This window comes from Miscanthus floridulus, chromosome 17 (genome assembly GCF_019320115.1).
Source record: "Miscanthus floridulus cultivar M001 chromosome 17, ASM1932011v1, whole genome shotgun sequence".
In the NCBI taxonomy this organism is placed as follows: domain Eukaryota; kingdom Viridiplantae; phylum Streptophyta; class Magnoliopsida; order Poales; family Poaceae; genus Miscanthus; species Miscanthus floridulus.
The window spans coordinates 100205550-100217025 of NC_089596.1; positions in this window are offsets into that span (position 1 = coordinate 100205550).

Below are 11476 nucleotides of genomic sequence, written 5' to 3' on the forward strand. Positions count from 1 at the left end.
CAGGATCGCCCGGGGGTGTTTTGACTTGCCAGAGGGTGCGTGCGAGAGCACCCGACGGGTGTAGCCCTCGGGTGATTCAGGCAGAATTGTCCAGGGGGTAATTTTGGACCCTTCGCGGGTAGGGCTATGAGATTCGGTTTTTGTCAACTGAATAGTTTTAAGGGAACCCTAGTATTCCGTTCGCAGGGATTTTGTCTAGGGTCAGCCTAGCTGGGGCTCGACTGCGGATCAAGGCCCCACTAATGCTCATGTACCTAAGTCCTGGTCGCTCATGGGCCCATCCCTCATTGGGACAGGCATCGAGACTGTTGGGCTAGCCCTTGGACTCTTAGGCCTAGGCAGGCCAGAGATGAAGCTTTTTGACTCGTATCCCCTCTGTGGGAAAAGAGTCCGGTCCGCTTGGGAAGGTGAACCGTCCGGTATGATTCTGGTGGGAAAGGATAGGGATCATGGGCGCGTATCCCGCGACGTGACGTGACAGTGTGTCATGGCAGGCTTGGAGATCGAGGCAGATGGTTGCCCTTCTCATATCCGTCGCCCTATAAAACCATGGGGTTTGCCCCTAGGGTTCTGTACTTTGCCTCCTTGCCTTCGAATCTACAGCCTCCGCCGCCAATCGCCTGAGCCTCCCGTACCCGCATTGCTGCCGTCGTCTAGCTCGCATCCGTATTGTAGCCGCCATCGAGCTTGCATCCACCCCCTTTCTCATCGTTTCAATGGAGTCATGGTGCAGATCCAACATTACCCCTCAGCGCCTGGAGGGCCTCGTTTGCCGTGGCCTCCTTCGCCCGTTGTCCGCCGTCGAGGAGTGGCGGCTGCCTGAGCCGTCGCCGTCCGAATGGTATGTCGTGTCCTTTGCTCTCTTCCATGAGCGGGGATTCACCGTACCTGCTCATAAGTTCCTTCGGGGGCTGCTTGAGTACTACCAGGTGGAGCTGCAACACCTTAATCCTAATGGGGTCCAGTATATTATGGTGTTCGTCATCCTGTGTGAGGGGTTCCTAGGGATTAGTCCCCACTTTGATCTATGGTGGTATTTCCTTGCATTCAACCTGTCGAAGAAGCGGGCCGGGAAGCAGGAGCTGAGCATGCCGATGGGATGTGCCAGCATTCACCTGCGTAACAACTAGGCGAACGACTACCCATTGATGCGTCTATCGTCCTCCAACAAGGGGTGGCATTCGTAGTGGTTTTACGTCAAGGACAACATGGTCGCCCCCTTGCCGGCGTACTCCGAGCGCCTCATCGAAGAGATCCTAGGGTCATGGAAGTGGGGTGTCCCGGACAAGGACAAAAAGAGGATCAAGGACCATCTCGTCATCCTCCAAATTCTAAAGGAGAGGGGTGTGAAGGGATCAGGGATCATCGGTGCCTACCACACGCGGAGGGTGGTGCCGCTGATGAGCCGCGCACTCCCCCTGTACCTGATGGTGCCCAGGGCGTCGCCTGAAGGGACGGCACTCGCCGACAAAGCGCTCCCCCCACCGAAGTGGCGTAGCGGATCAAGGAGGTGATGGAGCCTTCGAAGGACACCGTCGGCGTTGTCCTTGACTTCATATATTCGATGCCGGGACATCCTCCAATGCGACCGGAACCAGGGTTCATTGATTTCGTAAGTTCCCCTTTCCTATGCCTTTTCTTTACTTGAATTTCTGACCCCTTGATGCTGACCTCGGGATAGCGGGACCAGCTGAAGAGACTCATCCTCGGGGATAGCCCAGCTCCGCTACTGAAGGATCGGATCCTGGCGGCAGCGAATCACACCATGGCCAAGTGGGATAAGAGGATGAGGGAGCTCAAGAAGAAGGAGATGCTACGAAACAAGCAAGCATGGGATCGAGGAGAGGAGATAGGCAGTGACGACGATGACGACAACGAGTTTGATGAGGTAGTTGCCGACGTGGATTAGGATGTCCTAGAGGGCGAAGATTTGCTGACAGGCACCCAATTATCCATGTAGGGACCCTTCCTGTTCCACGTGGGGGGAAGTGAGTCCGTGAGGCCGGCGGAGATGGGCCAAACCATTGGCCTGTCCTCGAGGCTAGTGGGAGCCGGTGGATTCGCTGCTACACCTGGGGTGCCGGTGGAGGATCGGTGGATGGGGAGAGGCGGATCTACCGCCGCCCCTGAGGTGCTGATGGAGGGGGGCGACTCTACTATCGCGCCCCACGAGCTGATGGGGGTGGGTGGATCTACCGCCATGCCCGAGGTATCGATAGAGAGGGATGGCTCTGTCGCTGCGCCCTTGGTGATTAGGGAGACAAGCCCTCCTGCCTAGGAGCAGGGGGCAGGCTCAAAACGGTCCCGCCCAGATAAGTTGGAGTAGGGATCTAGGGGTTTGTCCCCAAAACATTCTCGCCACCCAAAAGCACCGGAGTAGGTCACCGATTTCCCTATTTCCCCCCCTGTTTTTTTTGTTTTTCTGATCTGACCTTATGCCTTTTACCTCTTGCAGATTATTATGACGGGGCCATTCTTTAGCGCTGGCGCCCAAGAAGAGTGTTGCTCTTCAGGCGGGAGGGACGCCGTCGCTCAACATCGCCCCTATTTCGGGCATGAGCGGAACTGACGTTGTGGCCTCATTGGCCAGTTAGGTGCCGCCTATGGTGGCGCCCGCGCCCTCGGTGGGTCAAGCAGGCACCGGGGCTAAAGAAGCGCCCTCGAAGGTTGCCGAGAAGACGAAGGCAGAGGTGACACCGCTGCCTACATTGGAGCAGACGGGGCTGCCACCCACGCTTGTGGCTCCCTCGGCGGTGGGCGCGGCGCCGCAAGCCGAGGCCCCAGCGTCGCAAGTGGAGGTGGCCACGACCACACCAAGTCAGGAGTAGCCAGACATAGCCACGGTGGTGTCCGAGGGGGCGGCACAATCCACGCCTTAGGCGGCCTAGGCGACGGAGCCCGAGGTGGGTCGGTCGGAGGGGGACATGGCTAGAGGGTCCTCGGGCGCCGTGGCAGTGGTGGAGAGGACCAGCGTGGGGTTGCCCTCTGCCCTAATGTTGGGGGGTAGCTGCTCGCCCTCGTGGGGTGAGCTGCAGCTCCAATGGATGGCTCCTCAAGACCCAACGACGACTCTCTTCTCGCTCAACGATGCTACCGAGAGCATGGAGCAGGAGAGTCTCGACATTGGGTTCTCGGCTATGATGGATGCCTTGAGCCAGGCTAGGGGCATCCTACGTGATGTCATCATTCCCAATGGCCAGGTATCCGCTTGATCTTCTCCCTCACTTTCTTCTTTCTCCATGTATTTTTGTATTTTCGTATTTTTGATACCGGTCTTCTTTTTAGTCCCTCATTGCTCGTAGCCGAGACAAATCCCAGTTCCTCCATGAGCAAAAGGTGGAAAGGGACCGCCTCATCGAGGAGGCCCAACTACAAGGAGACATGGGCATGCATCTTGCTGCCGCCCAGTAGCGGGAAGCCGAGGCGCGTCGGGACGCGAAGTTGATCAATGGGATGTTTGAGGACCTATCGGTGAGGGTGAAGTGGGACGAGGAGGTGGCCACTAGGGTCCAAAAGGAGTAGGACGAGCTACACTAGAAGGACACCGAGGCCAGCCAGCGGACGTCGAGCTCCTGGCGGAGCTAGAGACAGAGTGGGATCTCAAGTTGAATGCCGAGGATAGGTCCGTGGTGCTACAGCGGAGGGCAGGTCAGGATGCTGAGGTGATTGCCTAGCTACGTAGGGAGAGAGACGAGCTGCTCCAAACTATAGAAAGGCTCCGCTTGGAGCATGGCACGGTCTGTGAGGAGCGCGACTGGGCTGTCCGAGAGCGCGATGAGGCGTATCAGGTGGTCAACTCCCTCCGGGCAGATCTTGGAGTCACGGTGACCCAAAGGTTGTAGGCCGAGAGCATCTCTGCTGGGCTAGGCATGGAGCTCACCAAAGTGCGGGGGATTCTTTAGGCCGAGAGTGATGAGCATGATCTTCTACGTGCCACTGTTGGGGTGGTCTTTGATGACCTGGGGGTGGCGCAGCCGGAGGAAACCATCTCACTTGTGGCTCGTGCCACGAGTTTCACGGCGCGAGTGGGCTAGCTTGAGGAGGACGCCTTTCACGCTGGGATCACCCAAGCCTTCACTGTTGCTCGCCCTCATTATGATCAGGAGATCAACTTGGAGGTAATGAGCCTCGGCTTCGTGCCTGGCTATGAAGGTGGTGACTCCTATTGCGTGGAACCTGGGGAACGGGCTGAAAGACATGGTTCTCCCTTCAAAGAAGTAGTTAGTTGACCAAGTTTGATAAACATTTATCTGTAATATGTGGACAAGTGTCGGTACTTTCGTGTCCAAAAATAGATTTGTGATTTCGTTTTGCAATTTTGTTTCGTTCGTTAGAGCTTACTTTTTCCCTTTTGCATTTGAAAAAAGGTTTATGCGGTCTGATCTTTCCGTTCATTAAGACTGTAGGGCCCAAGGTGTTTTTAGGGGAATTTTTGATTATGCTGGTGAGCAAAATTACTGTAGCCGTCTGGGCGTGGGCTTTTTGCAGTCTTACCTATCTGTTCCCCTGAACCTTGCCGCCAGTCTTGACAAGAGGAAAAGGTCTGATGTAATGACTATTTTGAAAAAAGAAAGAAGGTATTCATACCTTTATCAACCCCCGAGTGAGATCATACCCATCGTGGTCGCTGGGGCCGGATGTTACTGGAGACTGAAGCGAGGGTAGCGAACTTACTCCTACATTCGTACGCACCCCTTACTTAGGATTTTGGCGATTATGCGTGACCATGTGTTTGGTCCTATTGCTGGCCTGACCTTCCCCGAGCCCCACGCATGGCGGGGGTTCAGTCAAGGGTCGGCTAGTTGCATGATTGTCGCCCTGTCCATAGTTTGTCGCAACTAGTGGGGTTAAGGTGATGTCACTTGCCTCGATAGCTCGAGTGACGTGCTTTATGAGCTCGCTAACGGGGATGTTTGGCTAGAATCTGATCCCATTGCTTTGCGACAGGGATGGCAAAGCCCTCGGGTGGCGTTCCATTACTCCTTGACCTGCCTTCCAACATATTCCCCCTCAATGGGGACTCTATGGGCTCGGCTAGAGGCTAGATTGAACTAGAAGGTTGAGATGACCCTATCCACCTCAATGCGGGTTGGGCAAAGGCTGCTAAGGCTCATCTGTGTTTTCTAAACTAGCTCTTGTTTGGTGTGAGGTGGCCCCGGACCCTTCGTGGGTCAACCTTCGAACCTCGGTCTCTTGATCTTGGATCAAGCGGCTCGAGCCCCCGAGCCCCTTGGGGTCTAATAGGGGTCGGCCGTGTTTCGCGTGTCACCCCGTCCTCGGTTTCCGCAGCCCGAGGGGCTGAGTTGACGACACTTGCCTCGACAGCTCGAGTGTCGCGCTTAATGAGCTCGCTAACGGGTATGTTCGTGTGAAATCTGGGTCCATCATTCGTTGACGGGGTCGGCAAAGCCCTCATGTGGCATTTTACTACTTCTTAACCCGCCTCTCGGCAGATTGTTGAGCCATTTGATAGCCTTAGGGGGCCCATTGGCCTCTCCTCGATGGAGATTCTATGAGTTTGGCTTAGGGTTAGAATCGAACGAGAAAGGTCGAGATGTCCCTATCCACTTATGAGCGGGGTCGGGCAAGGCCGCTGGGGCTCATCACGGTTTTCTCCCCTGGCTCTATTTGATACGAGGCGGCCTCGAGCCCTTTGTGGGTCGGCCTTCGAACCTCGGTTAGTTGCCGCTCATATCGAATGAGGTGGGTGCCGCTGCGTGGCGCGACACGAAGTGTTGAGATGCGAAGATCGCATATGCAACGTTTGGATGATTGGATTAATGTGCGATTTAATGGAAACAAAAGCGGGGATTGGTAATGTTACCTCGGTGGTATGAGCGACGAAAAGCTCTTACCAGACATGTCCGTGTGGGTTTTGAGTCCGGCGTTTGCGATGGGGCCAGCGTGACCTGCATGAGCATCATGATTTTTCATCTCCGTCTCTCGATGGCGGTTCGAGCCGTTCGATTGACTTTAAGCGACCTGACAATTTCTCCTTGAAGGAGATTCTATAGGCGGACCCCTCCGAACCCCTCTCGAGAAGGCGGATACAGAAGCTCAGGGTAGGGGGAACTATGAATTCAACTATGCTGGTGAACAAAAACACCGTAGCCGCCGGTGCGTAGGGTCTAGCGGTTTGTCCAGTTCTACTCAAAGTTCTACACCCGCACCCCATGTCTCTAGTTTTTTAAATGTAAGGAGGGGTCAGACGATGAGGATGTCTAATCGAGTAGTCTCCCTCCGCAGCCCCTCGAGCAATGTTTGTGCCCCTACCATTGCCGGGGTTGGACACTCAGTAATGAAATTAACACGCAAAGTAAGTGAATAGATGTGCTTATCTTTTAGCGGTTGTTCGTTCGTCATTTTGCCTAGGCCATCCGATCGACCTAGGAGGCCCATTGGCCCCTTTGGATGGGGGTTCCATCATCGGGTCGTTCCATGGTCCTGCCTGGGGAAGCAGAGAGTTGCCTGCATGCGGGTGCACCCTGATTCTTATGCCAGGCGTGTGGTAGTGGTGGGGCATGCCCAGGCAATGTCCTATTTGACCAGGCGACGTCTCGTCAACCAGAGCGCGTCCCGTTGGTCCAGGCGTGTCCCCTCGGATTCCCGTCAGCATTGATTTTCCATCTGCATTGAATAGGGGAAGTGTTGTAACACGGCCTCGGTAGGTGGCGAAGGCCTCTGACTGTGAGGTGTCACCAAGGCATCTCTGACCGTCTAAGGGTGGAGATCTGGCACTGACTAAAGGAACTTTCCTGGCTATGCTTGTAGGGTGATGCATGAGGCTCAGCGAGCGTGTCGCGGATTCCGCCTGGGCCGAGCACGGGCATCTCCGGCCGTCCAGGCGGACGCCGCCCCACTCCGACTGAAGGGTGTCTCCAGCGGTAAAGGCAGAGGCCGCCCTACTCCCGAGCTAATCAAACAAACAACTTTGCCTAAGTGTGTGCCGGTACCTAAGCGCAGGCGCCCGAGGTCCGCGTGGGTGCGCTAGCATGGCCCCCGCATGGTCGGGCGGAGACTTCCGGATGAGGTCTTCGACCGGACTGGTGGAGGCTCATGTAAGCAGCTGCGTGCCACCGAAGGTGGAGGTCAGCGTCGGGAACCTAGGCCTCTGGGCCGAAGACCGAGGCACAGCGGGCCGGCCGCTTATGGAGGCCCATTACTTGAAGACGGTGTGGCGAGATTGCCCTATGGATGAGATACCGGTGGCGGAATATTCCAGGAATGTACTATAGCAGTTGAGGGGCATTGTAATAAATTCTGTCAAGAGGTAGTTGGGTCCTATAAATAGGGAACACTTGTAATAGTATAGCAGGTTGGATGATGAATGAATGGAACCCTAGTTTTGTGTGCCATTCCCTTACACGCCCATTTGTCATGCCTGTTTCCCGAGCCTCCGCCTAAGGGCAGTGCCCGGCGGGCGGAGGTCATCACCTCCTCCACACTGTCTGAGACCGCTAGTCTCCACATTGGCGCCAACCGTGGTTTGGCCAAGGCAAACCAACAATGGTAGGGAAAAGAAAAACCACCACTAGAGCAGCAGTGACCATGGGTTAGAGAGGAAGGCCTAGGCGCACTGCTCGTAGCACCTACGCAACCTCACCTATGGAGGATGACACCAGAGCAGATGCCTAGGGTCAACCACCAGAACCCCAAGATCCAGAAATTCAAGATCCAAAGGCCCAACCAAATTCAGGCACAACACTCGAGCAAGAACTGCAACAGCTACAAGCACAGTTGCAAAGAGTGCAACAAGAGAGGGACAAAATGGTAGCAACATTCATAGCTAATCAACAAGCTACTCAAGCATCAGCACAAGCAGCAGAAATAAGGCAGCAGTTGGCAGTCCTACATGCCGAGATGCTAAGTATGCAGCACGCAGTACCAGCGTCAACCTCCACAATCCCAGCCTCCGCAGCAACACCTCCACCCGTGATCAGCCCAACCATGATGCCATCCTAGGTGATGCGGAGGCCTATCGATCCCAAGTCCCCACTCTCTAAAGGCATACAACAGTCGCCATGGCCAACGGCGTACAAGCCAATCACACTACCAAAGTTCAATGGCAAGACAGACCCCCATCAGTTTATTATGAGTTACGAGGCAGCAGTAGCCTCCGCCGGCAGAGACGACGCCGTCTTGGTAAAGTCATTTATCATTGCAGCCGAAGGCGATGCGTTGGCTTGGTATTCTATGCTCAAACCAAGCATAGTCTATTCTTAGGAGAACCTCTGAGACAAGATATTGGCAAACTTCAAGGGGCTAGCAGCACAGTCGCTGACTTCCACAGATCTGTTCCAGTGCAAGCAAATGCAGGGAGAGACACTACATGACTACTTTCGGAAATTCGTGCAACTAAAGGCGAAGGCACTAGACGTCCCAGACGAGATCGCCATCGAAGCAGCGATCAAAGGCCTCCGAATCGGGCCATTCGCTGCACACCTAGCAAGAAAAAAACCAACTTCCATACAACAGTTGTATGACGAGTTTGAGAAGTACTACAGATCAGATAATGACCTCCAGAAAAGGCTAGAGGAGCAGGGTCAAAATAGATAGCAAAACAGCAGCAAAAACTCCCAGAAGAGCTATACGAACCAGAATGCATCAAATCAGAAACTAGGCCAGGGGTAGGTGCTCAGCATCGAGGGTCAACCTTACCCCAAACAAGGGCAACTAGGAGCGCCAGCAGGGCCGGAGACCCAGACCAGGAACCAAGGCCAGCAAGGTTACCAAGGCAAAAACTGGAACAAAAACCACAACCAGAAACAACGTAGGCCATATTGTGTTTTTCACGGCGAAAGCGCAGGGCACAGCACCAAAGATTGTTCGGAGACAAAAGTGACATAGGAAAGAATGAAGAACAAGCAGACTGCCCAACCTCCAGCATAGCAGAGTGCAAGAGAGGTCAACAACACCTACACAACTGGCCACTAGCAGTACTGCCCGATGTACCCAGCGCTAAACGCAAACCAAATACATCCCTCCACACTGGCCTCCGCCTACTACCCAGAATTCCTACCGGCATGGCGGTCAGCGCCCTTGCAGCAGCCTTCGGCGAGCAACTATAGGCCGGAGGCAAGCCTGACCTACATAAACCCAAAACCTCCCCACATAACCTACCTCGAAACAAACCAACTACCACAAAACCAAAGCAGGTTTGAGCATCCGCCGCAACAGCAGCACATGCAGCAACTGCCTCCGCCGCCACCTCACAACCAACCCCCAACACCAAAAAATGAGCCAAACCTAGAAAACCAAGTCAACCCTCATGGAGCACTGCCAATAATAGGCATGATACTGCCAATCGTTGGGGGATCATCAATGGAGTTTCAAACGAAAAAGCAAAAAAAGAATCACCTCCGCCTAGTAAACAACGTAGCAGTCTAGGGCCCAGCAAAATACACAGATTGGTCTAGAGTCCCAATCACCTTCATAGAAGAAGATCTCCAGCTAGAAAGCTACCCTCACACAGACGCAATGGTGATCAAGACAAACATAGCAGCATGGGAGATAAGTAGAGTGTTGATTGACACTGGTAGCTCAGCAAACATCATTTTTGCAAATACCTTTGACCAAATGAAGCTCAGCAGGAATCAACTATAGCCCTCCAAATCCCCTTTGATAGGATTTGGAGGCAAGCAGATACAAGCACTAGGAAAGATATCACTCCTAGTGTCATTTGGAACCCAATCAAATGCTAGAACCGAATACATAACCTTCGACGTCGTCGATCTGTGTTACCCATACAATGCCATCTTGGGTAGAGGATTCACAACCAAATTCAATGTAGCCCTGCATATGGCCTACCTGTGCATGAAAATACCAGCACTCCATGGTATTATCACAGTCCGAGGCAGCCAAAAAGAAGCAAGAAACATAGAAAAAGCTATCTACAGAGCCCAAAAAACATCAATGCAGTCGAGTCGGCAGACAAAGAACTAGAGCCTCCAGATATGCCCAGAGGAAAAATAGATATGATAGGTCAAGAAGAGACAAAGCTGATCCCTCTAGAAAAGGAGTTACCAGACAGAAAAGTAACAATCAGCTCAGAATTGAGCAAGGCAGAGGAGGAAGAGCTTATGGAAACTCTAGTAAAAAACAAGGACATCTTCACCTGGTCAGCCTCCGACCTCCAAGGGAGTCAGCAGGGACATCATACAGCACTGAACTGGACATCAATGAAAACATGAGACCAAGAAAGCAGAAACTAGAGAAAAATGTCAGAGGACAGAATCCTAGCAGCAAAGGCGGAGGATGCAAAGATTGCTAGATGCAAAAGTGATTAGGGAAGTCAAGTATTCAGAATGGCTTGCAAACGTAGTACTGGTACCAAAGAAGAATGGCAAAATGAGAATGTGCATAGATTTCACAGATCTGAATAAAGCTTGCAAAAAAGACCCTTTCCCATTGCCAAGAATAGATGCCTCCGTCGACAAGGCAGCCAGATGCCAGAGGTTCTCTCTCCTCGACTATTTCTCTGGGTATCACCAAATCTAGATGAAAAAAGAAGACGAAGACAAGACAAGTTTCACAACTCCTTTCGGGACATATTGCTACACCAGAATGCTGGAGGGCCTCAAGAATGCCGGCGCAACCTTTGCCAGAATGACAAAGGAAGTTTTGGGCTCACAACTAGATAGAAACATCATAGCCTACGTCGACGACATAGTGGTCATGAGCAAGAGCAAGGATGATCATGTCTCCGACTTATAGGAGACCTTCGCCAGCCTCAGGACAGCTGGCCTCCGCCTCAACCCAGAAAAATGTATATTTGACGTCTCAAAAGGGAAGATGCTCGAATATATCATAAGCAGTGAAGGCATCAAAGTGAACCTAGACAAAACTAGAGCAATAATGACAATGGCAGAGCCCAAAAACAAGAAAGAAGTGTAAAAGTTGACGGGAAGAATAGCAGCGCTCAACAGATTCATCTCAAAATTAGCAGAACGTAGCCTACCCTTCTTCCAAGCCGTGAGGGGCGGAGACAACTTCGAGTGGGGGTCCAAGCAATCCGAGGCATTTCATAACTTGAAAGAATATCTGGCAAACTCACTGGTGGTCTCCGTCCCAGAATCAGAAAGCCACCTATTGCTGTATGTGGCGGCCTTCAACCATGCAGTCAGCGCAGTTTTAGTTCACGAGCTAGAAAAAGAATCAGGCAAAACTCAAAAGCCAGTTTATTTTATCTCAGAAGCACTGTCCAGAGCCAAGCTAAACTATACTGAGGTGGAAAAAGTTGCCTATGTAGTCCTGATGGCATCAAGAAAACTAAAGCATTATTTCCAAGCCCACGAAATCTCAGTTCCAACATCGCTACCACTGCAAGACTTGCTCAGAAACAAAGAAGCCTTTGGCAGAATAGGCAAATAGGCTACGGAGCTATCACAGTTTGGTATCTCGTATGTCCCTAGAACAGTAATCAAATCACAAGCACTAACCGATTTTGTAGCAGATTGGACACCTCCGATAGAGCCCA